Source organism: Dermacentor albipictus, chromosome 4 (genome assembly GCF_038994185.2).
Source record: "Dermacentor albipictus isolate Rhodes 1998 colony chromosome 4, USDA_Dalb.pri_finalv2, whole genome shotgun sequence".
In the NCBI taxonomy this organism is placed as follows: Eukaryota; Metazoa; Arthropoda; class Arachnida; order Ixodida; family Ixodidae; genus Dermacentor; species Dermacentor albipictus.
Window position 1 is genome coordinate 60,557,961 of NC_091824.1, and position 26,741 is coordinate 60,584,701.

Here is a 26,741-nt window from a genome sequence, read left to right on the forward strand (position 1 = left end):
CATTAGCAGCGCTGTTGCACGACTACGCACCGCACAACGAGCATAGCATGATCGTTGATGTCTAAGGTCCTAAAGTCCATTCACAATTGTTCAAACGTTTTGAAGATACCACAGAACATGCAGAACATGGTGATCTTACCATGCCCCATTCATTTCTACTCTGCTGTGTCGTCTACATCTCATGCAACCGGAGAACTCCTCACAACTGGTGCCACTATTTGACAAAGCTCTTCTGGTGCCGCATGGCGGGCGATGGGTCCACATCACGCAGCAAGGTCAATAATGTTCTGAAGTTCAATATGTAATGTAATGAAAGTTCGCTCTTTCGCTGCACGGCCTCGGAAAGCGGCGAGGGTGGAGGACATTCCCATCAACCATGGCGTAATGTTGCAACACTACCGACTGGAAAGATGACAATATCCACTCGCACATCCAAAATTAAGCAAGGAAGAAGCCACCACCTACGCAGACAACAAAAGAATACGTATATCCATGGAATTATCATGCACCGGATGCGTGCCACAAAATTCTCATACATATATGCAGATCTTGTGATGTACCAGACACCCTCCAGAACATGGTGTTGGCATGCCTGCACCACGAGAAAAAAGAATCAAGATGAAGCTTCAGAACCACTACAAGTTATCGAAGAAACATGGGAGGCAATGTTAACGGCACACAGCCTGGAGGATCAGCAAAATCTGGTGGACCGGGCCCGGGCCACGTGGTATTAGCCAACGCCTTTCTGGACTGAGAGAACTGCATGCCCGCCTAGGGCGAAGAAAGAACACTTTCTCGCTGTATCGAACAATAAACATTTATTCCACCTCCTCCTCCTTTTCCTTCTCCTCCTCCTCGCTGCTTGACACCAGCCGCCTCATGCCACCCATTTACAATAGCAGTGACGTATCGCGTCGAGTGTATATCTACAATGCATGCTAATAATTATCATTCCCTATTTCTGTACCATAAGAAATAAATTCAGGGGAAGCAGGCCTAACATATAATATACATATTAAAAGCCTAAAAGCATAAGCTGAAGTAGAACAATAATGAAGAGCAAACTTTGTCAGAACACGCTCGAAGGTCGTACAAGCGATACTTTATACAAACAACTCAACTGGAGAATTGCTACTTAATGTTACAATATCTCGTAGAGCGTCACGTTTCTTACTCATTTGCCACAATTTGCAATGTTCTTAGGAGCCTTACTATTCCATATTGCGTACGTGGTAAAAAACTTGGTATATCAGCTGAGACCGGGAACGTTAATTAGCCACTGGTTTCTGCGGCTTCGCGATACTGAAAAAATGTTTGCGCTTGACCAGTTTTATTACAGTTATCAGTAGATGATTGTTTGTTAGCACAGACATACGCCAGTAAATTTCTGTTGAAGATGAAGCAGCTAAATGCCACCTTAACTCTAACCGTTTTCCTTGGCACGAATTTTCTTTTATGCGTATTATGCCGGGCTACTATGGGCGGGTTCAGCATAGTGGTAGTCCCTCAAAGGAGTGTGCAATAAAATGAGCGTAAGAAGGAGGAGGAGGAGGAGGAGGAGGAGGAAAATTGTTCGCCGCAGGCAGACCTTTGCCGTAGCTTTGCAAAAGCTACCAGCAATTGCTCCGCCCGAGCGCCACTTATCGAATGCGGTATAGGGCCTCTACGCATCACATTCCATATTGTATACAAGGTGTCCCAGCTAACTTTAGCCATAGTTTAAAAATATGTGAATGCCACGTAGCTGGACAAAACCAAGGTAATGTCGCTCAAATTATTTTTTTCATTCCGCCTAATGAGACATATAGTCTTAATCAATTAATTAATTTCTCAAATATTTTAACTAGATGAAAAAATGTCAATGAGAACATTGTAGAGCTACATGAGGAGCTCCCGAGACAGCTTTCTGTTGTTCAATACGTGCTACATAAAACTCTTTCCGGGCGGGAAAGAAGTCCGCGAATACACGCAAATTGCCTCGAGCGGCCAGTCGTGCGGTTTGTGTTGTCAGTCGTAGCTATCATCACGTTTATGTGCCATGAGAAGCACCCCCCCCCCCACCTTCCCACATTCTCCGCCCCCTTCCAGATAAAGAAAAGTTCAAAACTTCATTTACGCCCATCAAGGATCTGGTTTTACACTATAAGGATGAAGGTGCTAGACCTGGGACAAGCCAAGCACTCCACCTATACGCACCCATGGAGGCGTTAAAATATTTACCGTGTATTGGTTTCTCTGGTTTGTGGCGCCCTGCATAGCTCTAGCCGATCACTGCTCTGCATATATAAGCACAGAGCCGCATAAAATATAGACGCATATGTGCCCGCTTGGCTAGCGCTCCATAGACGCGTGCGTCCGCTATATACGTTGGGAGGGTGGACACGGTTCGGGAAACCCGAACGGAAACGTGCGGAGGCGAGCTTGAGTGCGCGTCGCTGCAGAGGAGTGATACAGAGGACTCCCCGGACCGTCTTGCGCGGGAAACAAAAGCGCGCGCAAAACGAGCAATGATTAAGCGCGTTTTCGTCGGTGAAAGCGAGGCAGGGCCGTGCAGGACCGGTGCGGAACGAAAATGCGGTCTCGCGTCACGATGAGCGCAAGAAAGCGTGCGAAAGTTGCCCACGATGGCTGCAGGCGGCCATGGCGTTCCGCTGCTAAGCGCAAAGTTCGCGGGCTTAGTTCCCCCGAAACATCTAGGACGCGCTGCAATGGCTGCAAAATAAAATGCTCAAACGATGTACCCATATGTACTTTGGCTTGAGTTCTTCCCTTACTTTCGTATCCTCTGTGTCTTTAATGTCAATGCGGCATTTATATTCGAGGTCTTAATTTCACATTCTCGGTCAATTAGTGCAGGGGAAACAACCCTGCAGATGTGACGGTAGCATGCGTTATATTACATATATGTATAAACGAGAAGAAAGGGTGTTAGCAGACAGGCCCGATTTTTATTAGTCGTATCATAAGAAGCCAACAAACACTGACATCGAGGACAACATACGGGAAATTACTTGTGCTTAATAAATGAAAATAAAGAAACGATAAATTAATGGAAATTAAAGTGGATGAAAAAGCAACTTGCCGCAGGTGGGAACCGAACCCACAACCTTCGCATGTCGCGAAGGTGTATGTGTGTGTGTGTATATATATATATATATATATATATATATATATATATATATAGAGAGAGAGAGACAACAAAGCTTTGATGCAGGGCAAAATAGCTGTCCCGGCATGCCTTCGGTCTCGCTCGCAAAAACCGTTCGCTGAATATTTACTCGTGAACACAGGCACACACAAACACACGCACATTGAAGCAAGCAAGCGCGCATGTACACGCACGCACGCCCACAAACAAACACAAGAAAATCAAAGAAAGAGCACGCGTATACACACACAGGAAGCAGAGGCCGCGCTCAAGCTCTCTATATACAGAGGGCCTGCGCAACTTGGCGAGATATGTACACAAAGTATCTCTCCGGCGAACACGACAAGTTTTATCGCGTTATCACGTTAACCCGTAAGCGCGGCTAAATGACCGGTTGCTAAAGCACTGTTGGACAGTGCGCAGCTCCGCCAATGTCGAAGTTGTCGCTGCTCGAACACGAGAGCAGCACTATGGAGAGCGAATAAAATAGGCCAAGAGCGTATACGCTTTCCCGCGGACCGTCGCCACATCGCTCATTGGCCTTGCGTCGCCTTGAGCGAACGTATTCCAGGGTGGCCCGATGCGAGGGTGATCGATGCGAGATTTCCGCCTGGCACGGGTTCACACTGTGCTCCTGCTGCTGCTGTGGTTCCATAATGGGATAACGTGCGGACACACAGGGCAAACACATACTGGAAGTGTCGTGATAGAATTCATAGCAGGCACTTGTGCTCAGGTGCTCACGACACGCATACGGAGGCTGAACCTCCTGTGTGGTCGTCTCATGAGGCTTTCAATTCTAGCCGCTCACTTCAAGGGCAGTAAAGCGGTACATAATATTCATTTCCGTGCCTCTAAAGAGTCCGTTGCTAATTGCGCAAAAGGATATCGGAGAGAGAGAGAGAGAGAGAAGAAAACAGGAAGGCAGTGATGTTAACCAGTTAATAGTCTGGTTGGCTACCCTACACTGGGGGATGGGAGAATGGGAAGAGAAAGAAGGGAGAAGGTGTAGATAGGTGTACGGACAGCACTTGAGTTAAAGTCGCTCGAGCAAACCAGAAGTTTTGAGAAAACACAAAAGTGCCTTCACTGCCTTCTGAGCCCCACGGAGAAGAACTAAAATATGCGGCAATGTAGTAAGGCGATATACAAAAGTAGTAGACTGCAGATCTCGATATGGAGTGATCGTGTTCGTTCCAGCGGCATTGTGAATGTGAACCTTGCTGGGGCGCTAGAGGAAACGAGGAAATGCATTCGAACAACAATAGAAAATAATGACGTTATGTCACATACGTCCTATTGTTCTCCTATTCATCACTTTCACTGTGCTGCTGGATATAAGCGCATTGAGATAGCGCGAAGCTTTTCAACGTGCTGGTTGTATACAACAATATGGTGGCCTCGAAGACGTCAGTAGATAACCACCTATACAGCGCAGTTCCTACTGAGGGCGACCATGCAGGGCAATAACTTACAACTTGCACGGTGAATATCCTATGTAAAGTGCACGAGAGGCAGCCTCCGTCGAAAACATGCAGCGTTACACTGCGTTGCTCGTCTCAGGAGCAGCACCATGTCTGCATCATATCAGCCTCATGTCTGCAACGCTGCTCTTGGAAAACTTGGTGCAAGTAGGGCACATGAAGACCTGATATGCCGCTATACGGTGAACCTGTCGCAAATATGCAAACACACACACACACACACACACACACACACACACACACACACACACACACACACACACACACACACACACACACACACACACACACACACACACACACACACACACACACACACACACACACACACACACACACACACACACACACACACACACACACACACACACACACACACACACACACACACACGCGCGCGCACACACACACACACACATTATACATATAAATAAACATATATATATATATATATATATATATATATATATGTGTGTGTGTGTGTGTGTGTGTGTGTGTGTGTGTGTGTGTGTGTGTGTGTGTGTTTGTCTGTCAGGCTATTTTATGTCAACTGTAGGACAAATGCCTCTTTCAGCAGTCCCATTATTCATGTATTTCGTTAGCAGATTGCTGGAAGAGGCATTTGTCCTACAGTGGACATAAAATAGCCTGACACCCGCCGTGTTTGTTTACTGGCTATGCTTTTGGGCTGCTAAGCACGAGGTCGTGGGATCAAATACGGTGGCCGCATTTCAATGGGGGCGAAATGCGGAAACAGCCGTGGTACTTAGATTTAGGTGCACGTTAAGGAATCTCAGGTGGTCCAAATTACTCCGGGGTCCCTCACTACCGCGTGCCTCATAATCAAGTCGTGGTTCTGGCTCGTAAAACCCCATAGTTTAATTAAATAGCCGGACGATTATATTGATGATGACGACGGTAATAATGAAAATGATGATGATAAATGGCGGCCCACGTAAATGTTTATCCTCTCTGCTGACATAGAAGGCGGGGGAAACTTTTTTTTCGCAGTAGCAGAACCGCACTTTGCCAGAAACATTAAGCTTTGTAGGACGCGCGGGGCATCACAACGTGATCTCGAAGAAAAATTTGCCTTACCATTAGTCCTACTACCACCGCAGCTTTCTAGATAAAGTCGTGTGGTTTAGCCATAAATGAAACGGTGAAAGCATAAACGCCTTGAAATATTAGTCACGTTAGGGTAATTACCTCACGCTTAAGCGTAATCCTTAATGCGGATATGCCTTATACTGCGTTAGGCTGCGCGTTGCCTTTCGTGAATATTTAATGACGTAGCCAGCATTTTGTGCCCCGCTGCAACAGAACTTGTTCAAAGCGTTCTCATTCAGGGCAAGAGCACACCCAACTTTCGTTTTTGCTCGCTATCGAGATGAGTTCGAATTGGCGGAGTACATAAGCGTACTCAGCAGCTGGGGACGTGTTGTGCGTAGCAGTTTTTTCGCACTTACGCAAACAAGTGATAACAGCTATACGACCCTAAAACAAGACAAGCACACACGTACATACTCATTCAAGCGCACATATACACGCCCGTAAAATAAATAAATAAAAATTACCACAAACCTCGGGACGATATTGGGTAGAGATAAAGAATGTCAAGCAAGCCATTTACCCAGAGATTTGAAGTTATCTTCGGTGGGTGTTACAAGACTCTGCCGCAGATGGCGCGCATATTTTGTACGAGGAGCTGCAACAACCGGAGGTTACCTACAGGCATCACGCAAATACCTATAGTTAACTCATACGAACGTTTCATACTGATGCAATTTTATAGCTACCGTAATGTTCATCATACTTCAAGAGAAATATAACGGCCCCACTAGATAATTTAGCAAATTGTCTCGCAGTTTATGCATATGGCGCACAAGCAAATCACTCGTAGTCTTCGTCCCACATTCCTCTACTACCGCCCGCACCATATTGACCATAGCACAAAAAAAACTAAACAGAAAGAACGTTCAGGACCCGCTGGCGTGAGTGACATATCCGATCATGCCAAGCACCACACAAAGATTTCCCTCAATTCCTTTCAAACAACACGTGCGCACACAGTACTTTTCTACCGTGAGCGCCCTTTCGACGTCTGAACCGGTGATCAACATGTGTTCTTCGTTCTCGGGACATTCGTATCAAAAAGGAACGGCCTCTCGTTCGAAAGGGACGGCACTCAGCGAGCCTCAAATAAGGCCCTCAAAGCGAATTTGTCCCGCGCAATGTTCGACGCCAGACAAGGAGTCTACACACGAATCTCTCAGCGCGTCAGGGGGAAAGTTGGACAGGACAAGACTAAATCGTCAAGTGTACAAAAAAGAAATAGTAATAAAACAGGGAGAAAAGAGAACAAGATGCTGCACACGGAGGCTGCAGTTGGCTTATCGACTCGGCCGCATACACGCGTGGCAGTCGAAAGCACATCGGCTCCAGAGAGTATAACGCGAATAGCGGGGCGCACAATACAAGGCGACCATGAATAGGAAAAAAAGCTCAAGCGAGTGAGCGGTCCCTTACGAGAACGAGCACGGCCGGACGCGATGCATTATTGATCTTCGTGAAGCGCTCAAACGCCGGCTGTATACGCGACGACCGGAGGGGCGGCCGCCATATATGCATGGGCGACCGGACGCTTCGAGAACGGAACAACTCATGAAATATTCCTCGCCAAGTCCGCGCTCGGGGAGATTTCCTTCGCTGCACTCTTCCCCCCATCTCTTCCAGCGTCTCCGCCCACTGCAGCTTCGGAAGATTCCCCCCACCCCAACTTCCAATTTTTTTTTCTTTTTTGCGCCCTAAAACTTGGCTTGGCTTGGATTGGGCTTGTTTCAGTTTTATTTCGTAAGCCCGAGATCGGTCGTGTTTCCAAGCACAGAGCACCAATCGCACGTGCGTGCTCTACACACGGCTCGCGCGTTCGGCGGCTGTAATAGAGACGCGCCGACAACACAACCACGAGAAACAGTGGTCAGCGCTCTAGGCGGAGGACTGCACATAGGTCCTTCGGTGATACTTGCTGTACGACGGCGAGTGCGGGAAGTGCGTGAAGTTCGGAGGTATAAACATAAAAGCTATCTCCGTTGCTCGCAGCCAAGTCCCCGAAGTACGTACATCGAACTGTGCGAAGAGAGAGAGAGAGAGAGAGAGAGAAAACATACTACAAGATATTTTCATACTCGGCGTCGCGTCGACTTCGCATGATGCACACTCTGCAGGCAAGCCGAGAAAGGAGCGCACGCCAGGGTGAAGTATAACGGGCCCCGATAATGCATCGCGCTTCATCGAACGACCGATTGATTTTCGCGTCAGCGCGAAGCAGGCGACTGATGACGAGGACGGAGAGAGACGGGAAACGACGAACACATGCGCACAGTCGGCCTCGTCAAAGGAACGGAGGAACACGACAAATAAAAAAAAAAACAAGTACGAAAGACTGTCGATCTAGAGGACAGTGAAAATAAGAGACCGACAAGGCAAGGCAAGGCATGCAGGCAAGGCCGGGCGGTGTGCGCATGCAGCCTGCTATAGATGTGTGTTTGCCGCCCGCTCGAAAAGCTGTCACATCGGGCGCGCTTTGCCATGGTGGTATATAGTACGCGGTCCTCGTTGCGCTGGCGGGAGAGGGAGAAACTTGCTGACAGCCGATACTTTTTCTTCGATCGCGACGAACGCCATTATGAAGACGTGTCGAACTGCAGCGGTGGTCAAGAAAGGGAGGCGCCCGATGAAAGCGAGGCATGGAGAGAATAGGGACCGATGGAAGGAGATGGGCGAGCGTACGCACACATATACGCAAAAACAACACCACCGGCCTCGCAAGTATGACGCCCCGAGTTCGATGCACCGAGTCCACTGAGGCGTCGTTAATGACGAGATTCGTAGTAACCGTGTACGGGCCACGGGGAACGAATCAACGAAAACTAAGTTACGAACCTCATTTTCCCCGGCGATCGTTTCGATCTCTATTTTGTCCATTCATTTAAGTTCTATTTCTGGCTGACGGCAAGTGTGGTTGCAACGCGTCCACTGGGCCATGGAATTGTGGTGCGAAAAAAACGCGAGCTGTGATAACCGCCAACGCTGTATATGTAGATACTATATATGTATACATGAGGTATGTACATGCACGTGTGTGTTTGTGTGTGTGTGTACGTGTGTTTGGCGTGCCGTATGCCGTATACCATCTGCGTTCTCGCTGTGTGTAACGGCGTGCCTGCCGCCGTTCACCGCGAGCTGAGGATGCAAGGTTGCGCGCGGGATTATTTAGGCCCACTCTATCATTTTCGCGGCGCCTCTGACTAGCGTGATGGAAGGTGCGCGGCGGAGCGGAGGGGCTGGTGCTGCGAAGAGAACCGTTGTTCGCTGTTCCACACGTCCCGCATTTCGCGAAGCAGCAGGTTGTTGTTCCTGTCTGTGCGGTCACGTATACATCTTCCTCTTTCGGCGTTCACGAAGGACGTTTATGTGCGTTTTTTTTTTTAAACTACGCCGACAACTTAATTTTGACTGTGCACCACGGCACCCATATACAATGGCGAATGCTTTGCTTAGTTTCAACCAAGATGTAATTGACCGTGCTCCGTAGTATTGGACTAGATACGAATATCAGCTAGTTTTGGCCTTTTCAATCTGCCGAACGAATTGATCGACGAGCTTTACGTTTGTGCAATATTTATGCCGTATACCATATCTGTTCAAACATTTTTCTACACCAATCAGCATATACTGCTACAAAGCTGAAAGCCCAAGCCTAACCATGAGTCCAATGAACGCTTTCTTGGAAGTGGGCACGGCCCAATTATTCACCAAGGGCTTGACTCCTATCGTTTCTGTCTTCATTATTTTGAAGTATAGGAATCACGTTGGGCAATATACTGCTGCAAACGCAATGGGAAAATATACCCTAATAATTCCCGATTTAAACAAGCCGTTCTACTAAAATCTTGCTCCATTTATCAATTTCTTCACGCACTGCTAACACGAGGGCGAATTAAATTATTTGCCCTTATTTTTTTTTGCGAAATTACGGCTGTATATACGAAGTCAACAAATCCATTCCCAGCGGTGGACCTTTCTTGGACCGGGCCTGCCTTATCTGACGGTAGCTCCGCGCCACAGCGCTGTTGTCAGTTGTTGGAGATGGCGGTTGTGCTTCACACGTCCACAGCGTACGAGCAGCGAAATGTGATTCGTTTTCTATGAAGCAAGGGACGAACCAACATCGAATTCCACAGGGGAATACAGCCCACGTATGGGGAAAGTTGTCTCGCTTTGAGAAGTGTGAAGTGGTGGTGTTGTGAGTTCGCAAAAGGGCCGTGAAGCCACGACAGCGGTTCGGCGGTGGGACCACAGTCCGCAGGACGAATTCTGCCACAGGAGGCATCTCAAGTTTAGTGCTGCGATGGGACAAGTGCCTGAACCGATGTGGAAACTATGTGGAAAAATAGTGTAAGGTACGTCGAATAGTACGTGCATTTAAAATTACCTGTATGTACGTTAATCTGGTTTTAAAAAATAGGGGCATATGCTTTCTGATTCGCCCTCGTGGATCACGATTTTAAAGCATGAAGGAGAGTACATTTCAGCTGGCACTTAAGTCTAGTACTCTGGTACTCAAGCTATTATACAAATCTTGTTGCGCAAAGCAGAGGCGGAAAACAAGAGCGACTTGGTCATGCCATCTGCAATCGCATGGAACAGTTCCAAGAACGGAGCAATCTGTCTTCTTTGGCAGCGCCTCGAACGTTGTCGCAGAGCCAACTTCGAATTCTGCTTCCACCTAATCAAGCTATTCGAAGGGCCGTTTGTGTTGACGACTCAATGTCTTTAAAACAATTCGCTCTGTTTCAGGAAATCGATTCTCTGTTAATTGTCGGAGTCTTTATGCCTTGTTGTGAGGGCAAAGACACCGTCAGTCGGAAACCTTTCACATTTGCTCTATATTAACAGTTGCAGTTACATTTCAGTTTCAGGTTATTCGTAGCGAACGAGCTGGACTTTAAACGTACGATTTGTTATTGCCTTTTCCGGAAGACAACTTTTACAGTGTTTGGGAGGTACACGTTCATGTATATACGTGCCAGAGCCACTCTGAACAAGTGAAGCGAAACGGAACGAAACGAAATCGCTGCTACAGGACGAACCTGCCTGGTGCAACCACATCGCCACCGCCATCACTGCATGGGGGCCTGTACGCGTCGGAGCAGGAATATGACGAATGCTTCTGTGCTGCTCGCGCAGACGTTCGCGGACAACTTCATTATACGCTTTGGGCGAGCTTACGAAGCAGGCTGCGAAGTGAGAAACGATCTGCCCGAGTTAATCTATCAGCGCGCTTCCAACCTTAGAAACAAAGGACGCCAGTTGGGATGCGAAAGAAAAAAAAAAGCACAAAATGGAATCGCATCTGCCCGCACCGACCAGCGATACCTTCGCACAGGAAGCGCGCGCCACCTTCGGGTGTTTTTGTTTTTTTTTGTGTGTGTTTTTTCTTGTCTTTCGCGTGTGGTTTGTTTTGGGGACGACGTGCGCGCACCTGCCAGCTATGCGAGGCGGCTCGTTTTTAATAAAATTGTATTTCCGTCTTCCGGCGCGCTGCGAATACACGTGCACCACTGTCGACTCAACGTATTCGCCTTCAAAAAAACTACCGAGGGGTTATAAAGAAAAAAATAAAGCGAGAAGGAATAGCAGCGAAAAATCTCAATATACATAAGAGGAGAGGTAAAAAGAAAAGTTTGCGAGCAAACCTGTTGTTGCTCTGGTGCCCCGGGGCGAATGAAAACTCGTTACGGACACGGAAAGGTGAAGGGGAACGCGACGTGAATATATAGGATTTATGAGCAGTCGCCCCGAAGAAAAAGAAAAAGAGAGAGAGAAAGAGATGCGCGCGAACCACTGCAACTCGCTGCCATGCGGCGTAATTAATGGACGAGATTAGCAGCAGCAGCGTCGGCGTCCGCAGCAGAAGCCATGAGTGTCGCGACGAATGCGTATGTGTTTGCGATGCGTTCGCATATACTACCGCATTTATTCGAATCTAGGCCTACAGGTTATTTCTTGTTCCAAAATGTGAGTTATGAAACCTCGAGGTGGGCTTATAGTCGAAGGATTTCGTTATGGAAGTCGACGGAATCGGAAAAAAAAATGGTCTGCCGCTAACGCCAACACTAAACGACACTACTGTAGCTATTGATATCCACTGCCGCAGCAGCACGGTACTACAGGTCACTGTAACGGTAAGCCATTTTTGACAGCTTTGAATGAGTGCATGTGCTCGTCATTTTTTTTCCATGTTCGTTGTATGCGAGACTCTGGAACCCAGCACGCAGTGTGAGTACTGTCATGCCTGTACGACATTTAAATTTTTTAATCATACGAAAATATTAAAGACCGCCTGTGGCAGACAGATCAATTGCAGTCATTGAGCTGGATTGCTCGAAGCGGCGGACATTACTCTCTAAAAGATCTAAAGGCATAATTAACTAAATAGAAAGATATCACTAATTAACATTCTGGTTATCTAAACTGCGGCACGTACTGAAATTTACGGGTTGTAGCCGGTGAGCTTGCAAGGCATATCCACTCGCAGGGAATACTGAGCATGTCACCGGTTTCCAGACGTTAATTCTCGAACTTTGCGCCAAAGTACCAGTGCCACCCTGAATATTCGCTTTACATTGATATACGAGTATCTTACAAGCTCACGGACTACAACTCATAATGTGCAGTACGTACTGTAAATTAATTATTTAAAGATTTAATTTGTACATTCTCTGGGCATCCGAATTTAGGGGGGCCCTAGGAGGCCGGCTTGAAATCGAGGCTGACTTAGGCTCGAGTAAATACGGTATATGTATATGAAAGACGCGAGGAAGAAGCCTCGCGGCAGTCGCGTACGTGAGCGCATTTGCTATAGATTTGAGAAACGGGTGAGAGTGTCGGGGAAAGGGGGAATTGCCGCGATGATAGGAAGTTGTGGTCGACGCTCCGTAGCGCATAGCTAGCAAGCCCTCCTGCAGAGAGCTGTCGGAGCACCTGCGAGGCAAAGTGGCGCGAATATGCGTTGAGCCCACGTTAAATGCTTCCGCTAGCCGTGAGCGTGGCCGGGATGCCTGCCTGCCTCCACCGCAAAGCCCTTAATGAGCGTCTACCTGCGAGTTTCTCCCGATAGCGACGCTTCGCCTCAGGGCACCCCAATCTCTTATCTCCGTGCTCGGTAGCTCGCTGCAAGATTATGGGTTCATTTGTCGTGCTTCCTGTCTTAGTGATACTAAACGTTCGATGGACCGATAAAGCGTCAGCGTCGATACAGATACTTTCCCATCAATTACGACCCCTTTCGTCGGCTTGCAAATGCATCGACAACCTTTCTTTTCTTCTTTGTTTTAAATTTAGTGTTCCCCAGCATTTCGGTATCGTAGACCGCCCGTTTTTACGTAGGTTATACGCGCGTTAATATTCGCTGGACATACCTAGATTATGTCTACGCTCTACTAAATACATGCAGATAATGCCAGAGGTTGCTCGTGTCGTAGACCACCCGTTTTTACGTAGGTTATACGCGCGTTAATATTCGCTGGACATACCTAGATTATGTCTACGCTCTACTAAATACATGCAGATAATGCCAGAGGTTGCTCGTGATTTATTGCCCACCTTCACAATTTCAGCCGTTCAGCCCCTGAACCTACCAGCTACGATATGATAGCCTTGTCGCAGGAGCGTGCGTTAAGTAAATAATATATGGCTGTACGTAATACAATCACGTCTTGCATGGTGCGTTTTTATGAAACAGCGAGAGCGGTTTAAATCAGTGACGCGAGCATCAATATCACTTGTTGAATTTAGATGGCCGTTAAACGATCGACTGCGGAAGTCACGCGAAACCCTCCCTCCACACAATAATGCGGCACATAGAGAGAGAGAGTTTTAAACGTAGACTCTGTATAGTTAGACGCAGCACGTGCGTGGAACAACGAATATTTTACAGTAGCCGCGAGGACAATACCCAGTAACAATCGAACAACAAACAGACCATTCATCACTTTCTGGCCATGCACTAATATTTTTGTACTTCTAAAGCTATACATCATGTATTACTCCCTTTTACACGTCGCAATACGCACACTGTGCAGCTTGGAAGCGAAGTATATAGCAGGCTTTATCCGGCTCATGGCCGAAGACAGCCCACGGGTCATAATCGCTTTTCAAAGCGGTTCTTGTTAACGACTGGCATGTTGCGAACGCGAACCCTGTGGCCCCAGGGGCCCGTACCCAGTGCACAAACCATGTACGCATACCCGGTGGCACATATCTTTTGGCTGCGCTGTCTCCGGGATCGGCCCAAGAAAACCACGTGGTACACTATGCACACAAGCTGAGTTGGTTCTGAGAGGAATGCTTCGCATCATAGGTGAGCGCTTCTTCTAGCTGGTGGTGAAGAAAGCCTGCGGGACGCGTTCGTTCTCGAAATTTGATCATCGTACTGTATAGCGCTTTTGCGTGTTTCTACAGGTTCAACCACGTCGTGTCGTGGTATTCAACGAGTCGTAATGATGAATAGAAGCACCGCTTCCTCTGCAAGATCCGCCATTGTGGCTGAGGTACGCGTTCGTCACTGAAATCTGCAGCGAATCTCTTTCTTTTCTTGCGCAAGCTATATCTCTTACGAAGATATTGACCCGCGGTTGTAACTATTTTTTTCTTGTTTTGTTGAAATGCAACAGGTAAATGCGGTAGGTTGAATCTCTATGGAGAATGCAATGGTGTCCTTCTGTTCCTTCTCGCAAAAAGCCCTTTTTCTTTTTTTTTTTAAACGTGGAAATGAAGTTGTATACGCATCACATGTTAGGGTGTTATTTCGAGGCCCTAGATTTTGAAAACAACTCACGATATTCGAAACGCACTTCACGGGTGCTTTTGGCGATCCTTGACGACACGATGGTCGGTAAAGCAGTACATTATACTGCTAGACGGGCTAGATGGTTACCATGTATTCTCTATTAGTGTTGGTTGTCAGTGCACAGTCAAACGGCTCACGAGGAAAACGCATGCACCACAAAGGTGTCAAGGTAAATAAAAAAAAAAGAGGGGAGGGAGCGGGTGGAGAGTTTTAGTGGTGTGCGTGTTCTCTTGGTATGTAATTTAATTTCGCGCTCGTAACATGAATCAAGAAGATCTCATTAGATGAGCTTCGTATTTCAGAACACTTACGAGTATGTCTTGATGGCACTGGTCTAAATCTCGCAACGATACCTACCTGCTCCGTTTCTAATGCTGTTTTAAGTCTAGAATTTCGTTATAGTAACCATGAGCTATTCGTTATTTTGTTCCATTTGTACAAGCGCCCCTTCATTTTTTTTCTTTCTTCTATTGCCCTATTTATGTACATTTTATCTACCCAGTCCGATCATGTATAGTTGTCCGCACTTTGGAAATGAAGTGCATTTGATGCGCTGCCGTTTTCCTACCGAACATGTTTATCACACGGTTTATGTAGGCACTGGTCCTCAAGCCATGCTGACTGCGTTCGCTTCTATGGCAGGGGGAAAACGGTGGGAGTGTGACCTTCCTTTTTGTACGTATTGTAATATGATAACTAGTAATTGCAGCTACGTTTATCACTTTCTTTATTTCCCTCTGTCTTCTTTTGTGTTTCTTTCACTTCTATGACCTGCGTTTTTATAAACACATATTCAGCATTTATTCCCCTGTTGGGTTTTCGCTCTGTTAAGTTCTTTTCTCCTTCTGTTTCTACCAAGAGCACCGGTGCAACGTACGAAATGCAGTATGTCTTTTACTCATGGCATATGTGCGAGCGCGGCTCTTGCCGCCAACGTATTTGACTTTATCTCTCTCTTTCCTTTTTATCTTACCGTGCAGATTGTCCAATGCCGTCAAATTACATAGGGGGGCCGCGTTTTGCCAAGCTGTCTCTAAGCAGCTTTCTTCCGACTCCCCCTTTCTCTCTTGGGATGAAATAACGATTAACTTGACTTGTGCTGAAACACCTTCCATTCAGTTATATCAGGGACAAGTGTTTTATGTCGCCTCTTCCGGGTTAACTTTGAAAAGGATTGTAGGCAATGTATACGTTATATGATGTCCAAGGGGTCGCGCGATGATGCAAATCCCGTGCCTTCGGGTTAATCTATCTGCATTATGTGAATTTCTTATTTCGTTCTAGACTGAATGACACGCACACGATGCTGCGTTTTCATTTAAACAGGGGTGTTTAAATTGCGAAAGTTTCGAATCGAATTCAACAAGAATATTCGAACAAGAGCGACCTTCGAATATCGAATTAGATGCCGAATATTTTCAATATCTAAACAAAGTAACACATAGTTATGCCACGGGGTCCATTTGGAAACAAGAGGCTTATTTGCGTTACCCAGTATATATCTAATACCTGTAACAAGTAGTCAACTGATAAGCTCATAAATGAGAAACAAATAAAAGGTGATCGTACCTGACGCACCGTGACAATGACTGTAACGAATGAAAAGAACGGCGCATCACCAGACGCGCGTATATAGTGCTAAAGTTGAAAGACCCAAGTACCATTCATACTACATCACCACATGTCGCTTTTTGAGGAAGCGAAACACAATGAGTTTGACCAAATAGTAAACTTCATTGCGTAAATTGAGACAGCAAGCTTGTAGGCTGCGTACGACAAGCCTTGTTCTCTATATCGACCGGCAACTATAGGCAGAAAGTGATAACGTCCACGCATTCTCCCGGAAACTGGCTCGTCTGGCGACAACGGCTGTTCTACCGAAGCAGAATCATATTTAGAACAGCCTTCACTAGCGCCAGCCTTTACCCCTGCAGAAAGATGGAACGAATATTTTACACCTTTGAATGTAGTGATTACCCGAAGCGAACACGAATAGATGGTCCATAGCCAAGACCATTCGATTGGCAATCCAAATTTGGTATATTCGCAAGCTCCTACTTAAATGTGTAAAATATGATAACTATTGCATAAAATAACACAATATAACATTTTTCTTCGGCTATTTGGTTGATACCCGGTGAAACCATTCTAGCGCAAATAAACGAAACACATACACAAAAAAATCAGCAAGACTAGACGGCACGGGCGCTAGAAAATTGTGATAGTATACGCACTATCCTCGCTGGAGATGTCAAGGAACCACTAAGCTTGTTGAACGGCTGATAAATTCTGGCGCAGGCTTTCCGAGAAGTGAGTGCTGTTGCGCCAGTGAAGCAGCTAGGATGAACTGAGTGGCTGGAATTGAACTATGGAGAACAAGAAAGAAAACAGGGCAGAAAGGAAACGACAGCGTCACGGACCACAGGACAAAAAGGAGGATCATCGTGCCAGCTAGCCACCCAGTTCACCCTGTTCCGAAATAAAATACAAATCTGACTCTCACAAAAAAAATAAAATAAAGATCTGCACCAGTATTCATCAGTTTTTCAACAAGCTTAGCCGTTTGTTGAAGATCTCTAGCGATGTTATTGCGCACGATCTGCCGCTTATTCAGGTTGCGCATATGTGTGAGGACATAGCACACATAAACTGCACAGCACCATACACAGACGTTCTCAAAGAATGGCGCGACTTGTTTTGGCAGTCTACAGCAAATCAATGGAGCTTCGTAACACATCTCTCCGAAGTTCAGCTGTTTCTTGGTAAAACTTTTTTGCACCGATTAAGGGTGTTGGCTTGTCCCATGGGTAACAACCCAACCTTTATGGCTATGAAAATTCGAAACAGCGAGCTCTGACTAAACAAGCGATGAGAAAAGCGTAGTTGAAAACTGTGTAGCAACTATGATCACCTTGGGCGTGGAGAAATATCTGACAAGAGAATTTGACAGCCACGGCTTTGAAAGCTATAATTAAAAGAACTTTTCCTGTCGTCTGTCACAGCTATCACAATTTTTAGTTGTCACAAAAAGTCGGCGAACCAGAAAACTTCATTTGTCTCTACCTGTAAAGGTGCGAAAATGTTTAGTGAGATATATGTAGACTTGCGGCTCTCACCCTCCCATTTCTCTCTTGGTAGTACAAGTGCGTTGGGTATATGCAAGAGCGTACCCGCCAGAGCGTGTTACGTTTGAATAAAAATTTATTGGATCCACTGAACATTTTTCTTTTTAGAATTTTGACCCATTTCCTTCCAGGACCCACAGCAGCACGTGAGGTCAGTGATTATTCAGGGACTTCATCGCTTATTGAACCAGACTTCTTTTTCTTCTTCTTCTTATGATCTCGTAAACGCACTCTGCTAAGAGTGGCTTAGCATGGAAAACAAAGGAGGAGGATCGCCGACATCTTAGCCGCCGCCACCTTAAGCACCATTAAGCTGGACGAACGACTGAGGCGCGTAAAAGCGCGAGGCGTTTCACGGCTTCTGTTAGGGAAACGTACTTGAGGCGGTGTACACAGCCAAAATAACCGAAAATGGCCAATAGGAAAGATGCAGCCAAGTATATATAAACTTTGCTTCGTTGTTCGTGTCAAGCATCCATCTTCTAAAGTAAATTACGGCTCGATCGCTCTCCTCGCACCTAACCTAACCTAACGCACCAGTGTTCTGCGCCCACCCTGGGCAACCGGTTTATATTGAACCACTAGCGCCACACCCTCCACCACGGTACCTTAACATTGCTGGTTATTTTCTTGACAAAAGCACGTTTTTTCCCCCACAAAGTATTAGTGAATGCAAGAAAAGATACCCTAGTATAAATGGCGCAAAACATGGCTTAAAGATGGCGGAATAGAAAGGGTAGAAAAAGTAAAGGAACATAAACAGGGAAGCAATGCACGACTTGATGGAGCCGCCGCCAGAAGACTTCCTATAACACCCACCCCTTCGAAGCCATTGGCAATCATTTCCCAATCAAGACCAATTCGCGGAAGCGCAACACGTTGTCCTAATGGCTCGACCGACGGCTAGGTGGTGAACAAAAAATAAAGCAAGAGAACCAAGACAAAAAGAACCAAGAGAAGTCGTCGACAACAAGGTTCAAGAAGACAATCACGAGGACAGTCTTCCCCCCTTTCCCCAGCGACGAGCAACCAGTGATGGGAATCCAGGGCCCGGAGCTATGCCGTCTCCCGCCCCGTGGCTCGGCGCCGGTCGAGAACTCCAGCACTCCAAGTGGCGGGTTCGTGCAGCGAAGGTGGCGTCGGTGGCGATGAGGAGGGGAGGCGGTTATATCATTCTCGCCTTGTTAACTCGGCTCCGGGCGGAAAGCAGCCCTTTAATTACAGTGATCGATCAGGACTCGCCCGAGGAGCGAAGGGAAGTCTCGATCGGCGAGCGACGTTATACGCGACTCCGCGACGCCCCGAGCTCCCAGCGTCAGCAGCCCTAGCGCCAAAGTAGCCGGAAAGAATGGGTCCGACCGACACCCGCGCTGCAGCAGCCTGCTGCCGCCGCCGTCGCCGCCTCCCCACGTGTGTCAGTGGCGGCGGACGGCGTCTCGCCGGGAACGCTCTCGCGGGAGGGCCTTTCGCCGACGAAGGGCTCCTTCCATGGAGTCCGGTCCGAGCCTCTTTAACAGGAGCTGCTCTTGATGGATTCGGACCCATACATCACGCGGCAGTCGGCGCTGGAATGCCCTCCCAATGAAAAGGCTCCACTAGCTAGGCGAGCTGGCTCTTACAGATCGCCGTGACCCCTTGGAGGACATGAGCGCGACAACGACAGCGAAATAAAGCCCGGATGCTCTCTCGGGCACGAACGTGCAGACACGCACGAACAGACAGATAGCTATAGATACTTGCGTGCACTTACACGCACCTTGATCATATTATGTCGGCGGCCGGAAAATGTGATTGCGCCCGGCACCATCGAGTCAGAGGAGTGATTTCGGTCTTGTTCGTCGCTCTTTCGGTGAGCGTGTATTCTTCGCCGTATATACTCTGAAACTTCTGTGATCGAGCCTCTGTTTCCAAAGTGTCCCGGCACCCATCTAGGCTTTTCTTATGTTCCTTTTGTCCCCGATTTTTTTTTTAGCATTGTTGTCGTCTTTTCGTGTTGCTGCTTGCGGAGTCCTCGCAAAAACAGCTGTTTCGTGCTGTCGCGTCGGATCACCACCAACAGACCCCATCGGACATTTTGATGGCTCGGAGCTAAAAGCGTGGTGTTACGTTATGTTTTTTCTTTGTTCTTTTTGTGTTTCATATTCTTCTTTTGTGTTTCCCGGCGTGCTTTCTTTTTACCGTTCATCGATTGGCCTCGAGGACGCTTCTGTCAACAACAGTTTTGAGAGCATCCTTCTTTGAGAGCGACCGTTGTTCGGTCGCTGCGATGTGCGTTCGAGCAGAATGGAGTGGATGGCGAACAACAACAAGAAAATCCATAAGGCAGACCTCGCTTTACGATTACCTCGGCAAGACGACAGGAAGTATCGAACATTTTCGGACGTTGTTAAACCTGGCCACATCCGCCACACATGTATACGAGACACAGCGACCTTCTGTCAAGCCAAGCGAAGACAATGATTTGACATGTTTTGTCCGTATCTTTTCCCCCTTTACCTGACTTATCGGCTAATCATTACTAACTAGACCTTCGAGTTCTAAACCCTAAAAAGACTCGATACAAGTTACAAGTGTGGAGCTGGCGAGACTTGACTTGCAACATCCACTGGGTCTCGAAGTCTTGCAGTAATATGAAATAACTATACGGCAACGACACCGCGACGGCTGGAATTACGTTTATACAGCTGCGGCTGGAACGACAGAACTTGGCCCACGGCCACGTACAAGTCTGTAATACCACATTGAAAAATGGCTGTTTTGTTTGTAATATTTAAGAACGGCTTCATCCGGATCAACGGAGATAAACACCACGTGCATAGGCGCCGGGGCTTCGCGCGAGTGTCATGAATGCGCGGCTTCTGTTGTCAACTATGATTTATGGTCAGACGGGTCGCTCCGGGGCGGACGAGGATTTTGCACGGTCGAGGCGCGTTGCTTTTAATCTGCGACTGGTGTAGCTATACAAGAAAGAAAAGGCACAGAAAAAAAAGAAGAGCAATATTTTTAAAAAAAGAGGAGGCATAACTTGTTTGCTCCTCTTCCTATCTCATTCTTAGCACCGTCCCTGAGCAACTCTCTGGACTGCGGTTCTTTTTTGTACGGCGGAGGTACACATATGAAAGGCGGCGAACACGCATCTGCCATGTTCTCCTCTCGAAAAGAAGGTCTGGGAGAACTTTGTTTGCACTCGGGGGCGAGCGTTCAGCGTGCTTGCGGGGAGCAAGTGTATATCGCGTGACTTGAAGAAATGTACGCGAGGACGAAGAACCCCCTGCGGGATGGTGTTTTTGGATGCAAACACATATGCACGTTGCTGCAGCACAGAGGAAGCCTGTTTGTACATCTGCATGCATACGTGTACGGGCATGGCAGTGCAAACGCCGATACCTTAACCGGGACTAAATATTATATACGCAGGCCGATAGGAGACCTGCATATAAGTGTCGAAGGTATTCGAGTTTTTTTAAATCTTCAAGCAGGCTGAGAATGGTGCTTTTAATATTTACGAAGAAAAAAAAAACATGCGTGTGTATCTTCGGGGAACTCGCGCGTTCAAACAGTGCGTATAGACACATGCTATACGCGGGAGCCTCGTGCAGCTCGCACGCTTTGCTGCACTCTTGAACCAGCGAAGTCGCAGCCATGTCTATACGACGACACGAATTGTGCGTGCTCTCCACGACGGCCGTAGAGAACAGTTAAGTAACTTCAGCCTCAGCAAAATGTGACTAGCTAAATGGGGAATTTTCATTACGACAAGCTACAAACATTTCATCCGCCAAATCTCTCAAAGCGGCTAACTGAAAAAAAAAAAGCTGTGTTAAGAGTTTGCGTGGTATATCGTGAACACACGTGCGTTGGGCTCTGCGCCAAAAGTGCTTGCTGCTGCACCAAATTGACTTTTTGGCTGCGCCAGGACCTCTGCCGAAAGGTGAAATGGCTTCCACCACTGCATAACGCTAAGTCTTAACTCGCGCGTTCGACTATACTGCACATCTGTGCAAAACACGTGGTAAAGAATTATGTAGACCAAACGTATACACTTCGTAATGTATGTGAAGCGAAGCTCACGAGACGCGGTTAACTGCTGTAAAACTGTTGACCTTCTGCAAAGCGCTTTGCGGCGCAGCGACTACGTGCCTGCCCGGCAAATCAGCAAGACGTGCAAAACGCCCACCAGGTGACCCGTGTGATCGACGCGACTCCAGATTACGCACGTCTCCTGGATTGCGGCCCACCTTTCAACACGTCATCTCCACGATCAGCCCAGTTTACTAATTTTTCTCCAGGAACGGCCCATTTTACCCGACAAGAAGCCGACCAAGCAGACGCGCCGAATCCCGGGAAGGAAGGCGCAGGAAGCATCGCTTTAATAACAAAATTATGTGCTTGAAGGCTTATATCTGTTGCGCTGGGCATATTTAGGTACCGTTTGTCGTTTCATTGCACAATTCTGCAGTAGGAGAGAGCTGGCCGCTGGCACATCTGCAGAGGTGTACAGGTGCAGAAGGGGCTGCACATAACCACAATTCGTAGCGTCGTTTAGTGTTGTTTTTGAACTATTAGACAAGGCGGTGGCAATAGCAAATTTGATGAGGGATTGCGTATGGAAAGCTTCGCTTTAATGCTACAACCATTCAGCGTAGATTTAATAGCATTTCAAAAAGACATATAACGTTACTCGGTGTATTTCTTACGCTACTGCAACGGAGAGTTCTCTGCATTAAAGTAGCACTGGCGCCGAATGAATAACGCGGGCGTCGTCAAAGCGAGACACCGACAGAGCTCATCGCGACACGAGGAGCTGGGGTGCACTTACCGGCTCTGCGCATGCGCTCGAGTCGTCATCGAGGTGCTCCCACAGCGAGACACTCGCCTGTGGCCTGGTCAAGAGAAGCAGCGAGAAGCTGCATAGGGAAACAACTGCACGCCCTATACAGAAGCACTTCGACTGACTTTCGCATGCGCAAGGGACAACAGCGACCACGGGTTTAGTTTCGAAGCAGGTTCGCGCCCTGAAATAGCCTTTATTTTATAGACCCGGCGTTGGTCAAGCTCGCTACTATTTCGTGAAACTTCGAGTGTGTGCATTTTGCCTCGCTCAGTGTCACTTGGGCGGCGGAGTGCTAGACGACAAAGCGAAGTGGGATCCCGTAATGATGACAATGACGATAAGCCATGGGGCTTGATATGACTCAGCATCTCGAGTTTCAGGAACGGGTACTGTTTTATTACGAAAAGAGAATGCTCACTTGCAAGAGCTTTTGCAACAAAAAAACTAAACAAGAAACAAAACATAAATACTATTATATTTTAATCTTTCGCACGCGTATTTGTTTTGAGCCAATTCAAGCAAGGAAGACATCCGCAATCCATACAGTCAAACTAGCGGACTCCGCGTCGGAGGACTTGACGGCCGCCGAAAATGACCGTTGCAAGCTCATTTTGATTTCACGGACATCACGGGGACGCTCGCAACATTTGAAACAGCAAAACTGTCGGTCTTAGAATTAGTGCTGACTGTGCATTAGGTATTTCTTTTTTTACTTTTGAAACACTGCTGTTGAATTCAGGCTACACACTTAAGCGTCGCCGAAGTGAGTTGATGATGTATACACACTCGCCGGCAAGTGTACTCCGCAGCAGCGGTAATTAGACCTTTCCGTGTGACAGCCTGCGAACAATACTGACGACGAAGTGCACTGGCTCAAAGTGGCACTCAGTTTGCCCGTCCGACTGCGATATAAGATTCAGAGAGTTTATACGAAGGAAAACCACACAGGTCTAGCCGGCGCCCTCCGCTATATATATATACTTTGAAATGGTGAAATCGAAGTGTAGCAAGAGTTGTGACGAATGGTGAGGGAACGGGACACATGTCTATTCGAATACACGGAGATACGACCTTCCCGAAGGAGTGTGCCCTATTCCAGTGCAAAATACTAATCTCATACGGTGCCGAAGGCGATGCGCGACATGCAGGTGCGCATGCAGTGCACAAAAGGTGGCAAATATAAGCGGCCCCGACCCCATCAAGCACTACAAGCGTGTGCTATTATCCCCCTATCCTTTCTCACCGTACAGGGTAGCCAACCGGAACTACCTCTGGACAAACTCCCTGCCTTTATGTGCACCCTTTCTCTGTCTCTCTGAAGGCCATACCTGTGAAACATAATCCAAAACGTTACACTACATAGGAGGGCGAGAAAATTATATATATATATATATATATATATATATATATATATATATATATATATATATATATATATATATATATATATATATATATATATATATATATATATATATATGTGTGTGTGTAATAAATATTAGTGACCAACCTGCAGGAGGCCGTTGGTGAAGCGGTTACATGGCTTCTAAATTGGCGCTGGGTACATAAGTGATGTTCAGCTCGCGTGACGCACTGATATATGAAGCAGACGAAGCATACATATGACTACAAACGTGACTCAGCTGATCACATTGTCATGTCTCATTGTAATTCGGTGCAGCAACACTCGCTCCACCATTTCACCGCCCAGCGCCATGACATTGTTATCTCATTCGCGTCACGTAAGTCGTTTATGCGAATGAGGCCCGCCGCGCTTTGCTGGGTGCACACCATTGGTACCGAAGGCGCTTGGGTTTGAAGAAAGATTTCGCACAACCGCACATGTTCGCTGCTCATCCACACGTGCATTAACACACGCGCACTCACTCACCAACAGAGTTAGAGAAAGATAGCATACTGGTCATGGGTTTGCATCCCGGAAGGACTGACCCCAGATGTTTCAGGCACAGTAGTAAGATGTTGAGCTGTTTTAAATGTGCACACCGTAATAGTGTTCAACCGGTTCGCCCAATTTTTCATCGCTGTTGCGTTGCAGACGCAATATCAGCTCAGTACTGAAGCAATTGCCGCAACAACACCAACAACAACAACAACAACAACAACAACAAAATTGTTACCTAAACGAAGAAATTCAACACCGATAGAATGCCAGAGGTATACGCCGAAACCCAGCACGTACTAAAGCGTGAGAAAGCGGCAACTTACGCACACACAGAGAGGTATAGTATAACATACGCCGCCTGTCCCCAGCAGAAGGCTAACGAGCCAAATCCTGTTAGACGCGTCGACACGCTTGCGCGGTGAGCCCCGTACTGAGAGCCGCTCATTCTCATACTCCTACAAACGAGCAGGACTTGACTTCGACACGCTCAATGCGGCAAAGAAAGCCACAGTGACCCATCTTGTCCCGTCACTGTGTGCACTGACAGCTTCCGCGGCGCACCAAAGCGCATATCTACTCACGTGAAGACGTCTCCGTCACTCCCGCAAGCCGGGGCCACGCGGGCGGTATCCCTAAACGGGCTAATCCCATTCGACACGCACGACGTCGAAAACGACAGCGGGCGCACCGAACACGCCGGCGTCTTCGGAAACCCACGCCGTCGCGCACGCACACACACACGCATCCGTCGGGTCCCGGAGCTCACCTGCGTACCCACGCTGACGCGCCGCGAAGGGGCACCCTCGCCGGACGCAAACAACGGACGAAACCCGGCGGCCGCCCTCCCTTTCGAGCAGGCGGGATCGCTTCTCGGACTCGGGCAACTTCATTACGGCACCGCGGCTCGTTACCGCTAATTGGCCTCGTCGTTAAGCGTCCGGTCGCCGCGTCTTGCCCGTCTTCGTCCGTGCGCAGAGCAGCCCGCGGCCGCAGAGCCCGACCACGCACCGTCGCACACACACCGCGGTAACCTTTTAGCGCCGAACTGTCGCTGCCTGCCACGGCGGCGTTCCTTTCTTGGCGTTCCTTCTTTTTCCCTTCGATTCTTTCTCCTTCGGTCACGGAGAACATTTCGGGAGAAAAACGGGTTCGCCGCAGGCCGGCCCGCCGACCGACCGCGGGAAGTAGCTGACCGGCGAGAAAAGAACCCGAGCTGCGTACGGGCTCGGAGAGGTCGACAGGTAAGAAAAATTGGCCCCGCGGGAAAAGAGCACCGCTGTTTCCCTCATTTGGGACCGCGCCGCCAGTGAGGCAGGAAAGAATGAATGGCGCTGCGGGGAGCGCTTGACCACGCGGCTCGTTTCGCCTCTGCGGCAGTGCAAGAACACGCGCGCACTTACGCACAACCACAGACGTTCTTCTGCTACGGCTTCCTTTTTTTTTCTTTTTCTTTTTTTTTCCTAGACGTCGGGGATCTGAGGTGGAGACAAGTTTCCGGGCACGTCTCCTTTCTCATTTTGCACTCCCTTGTCTCTTTATTATTTTACGTTTCTTGTTCCACGTAAGATATGCGGGAAAGGAAAAAGAAACGGGGGGGCGTAATAGGGGAAGAAAGAGGAAGCGAACGTACCGCAGCTTTTGCACATTACTACTGCCTGCACGGCCGTGCGTGGACGCAGGTCCGTTGTTCCTCCCGCCGGCAACCCCGCCGGCAGCACGGGGCCGTTTTCGAAGCCGCAGTCCACAAAAGGACGCCAGAAATGCGAGGACATTACTCATCTTTTATAAGAGCTGCCAGTGCGAGTCTTTATCGCGGAGGTTCGCAGCCCTTTCGTTTCCTTTTATTACTTTTGACCCTCTTTTCTTGCTGTTCTTATCATACCGGCGTTTATGGGCCGCGGACAAGGAGAGCTTCGGGCACGCAGCGGTCTTGAAGCGCGCGGGAAGAAATCGGGGCCCTTTTGGTCAGGCCAGCGGTTCCCGACGAGCGCGCCTTTTAGCACGAAGGTGGTAAATTCTTGTCGCTCGCAACGGCATGGGAGCCCCTGCTGGGGACAGGGAAGTTGTGGACGTCGTTGTAGTTGGGCCTCGGTTTTCGCACGTGTAACGACTGGGGCAGATCACCAAAAAAATTTGTCCACTTGAATTGGAGTCTGGGGTTTTACGTGCCAAAACCACGATTTGATCATGAGGCACGCCGTCGTGGGGTACTGAGAGTTAATTTTGACCACCAGGGAGTCTTTAGCATGCCCCTAATGAGGGTGGTACACGGCCGTTTTTGCATTTCAGCCCGGTCGAAATGCGGCCGCCGCGGCCGGGATTTGATACCAC

The 26,741-nt window shown here is 48.0% G+C and overlaps 1 protein-coding gene and 1 long non-coding RNA gene across 4 annotated transcripts in view; one reads left to right on the forward strand and one right to left on the reverse strand.

The window, feature by feature from the left end:
- LOC135896423 (uncharacterized) overlaps positions 1 to 26,741 on the reverse strand; it is a 657,092-nt gene that overhangs the window by 165,592 nt on the left and 464,759 nt on the right. The gene's annotated exons all lie outside the window — the stretch shown is intronic.
- The window catches only part of lab (labial), a 197,047-nt gene that overhangs the window by 4,189 nt on the left and 166,117 nt on the right, over positions 1 to 26,741 (forward strand). Inside the window, exon 1 of one of the 2 annotated variants that reach the window (XM_070537024.1) lies at positions 13,795 to 14,059. The exons of the other annotated variant lie outside the window; for it this stretch is intronic. The gene's annotated coding sequence lies outside the window, so the exon portion shown is untranslated. Of the gene's footprint in view, positions 1 to 13,794; positions 14,060 to 26,741 lie in introns of those variants that run through there. 2 annotated transcript variants of the gene reach the window in all.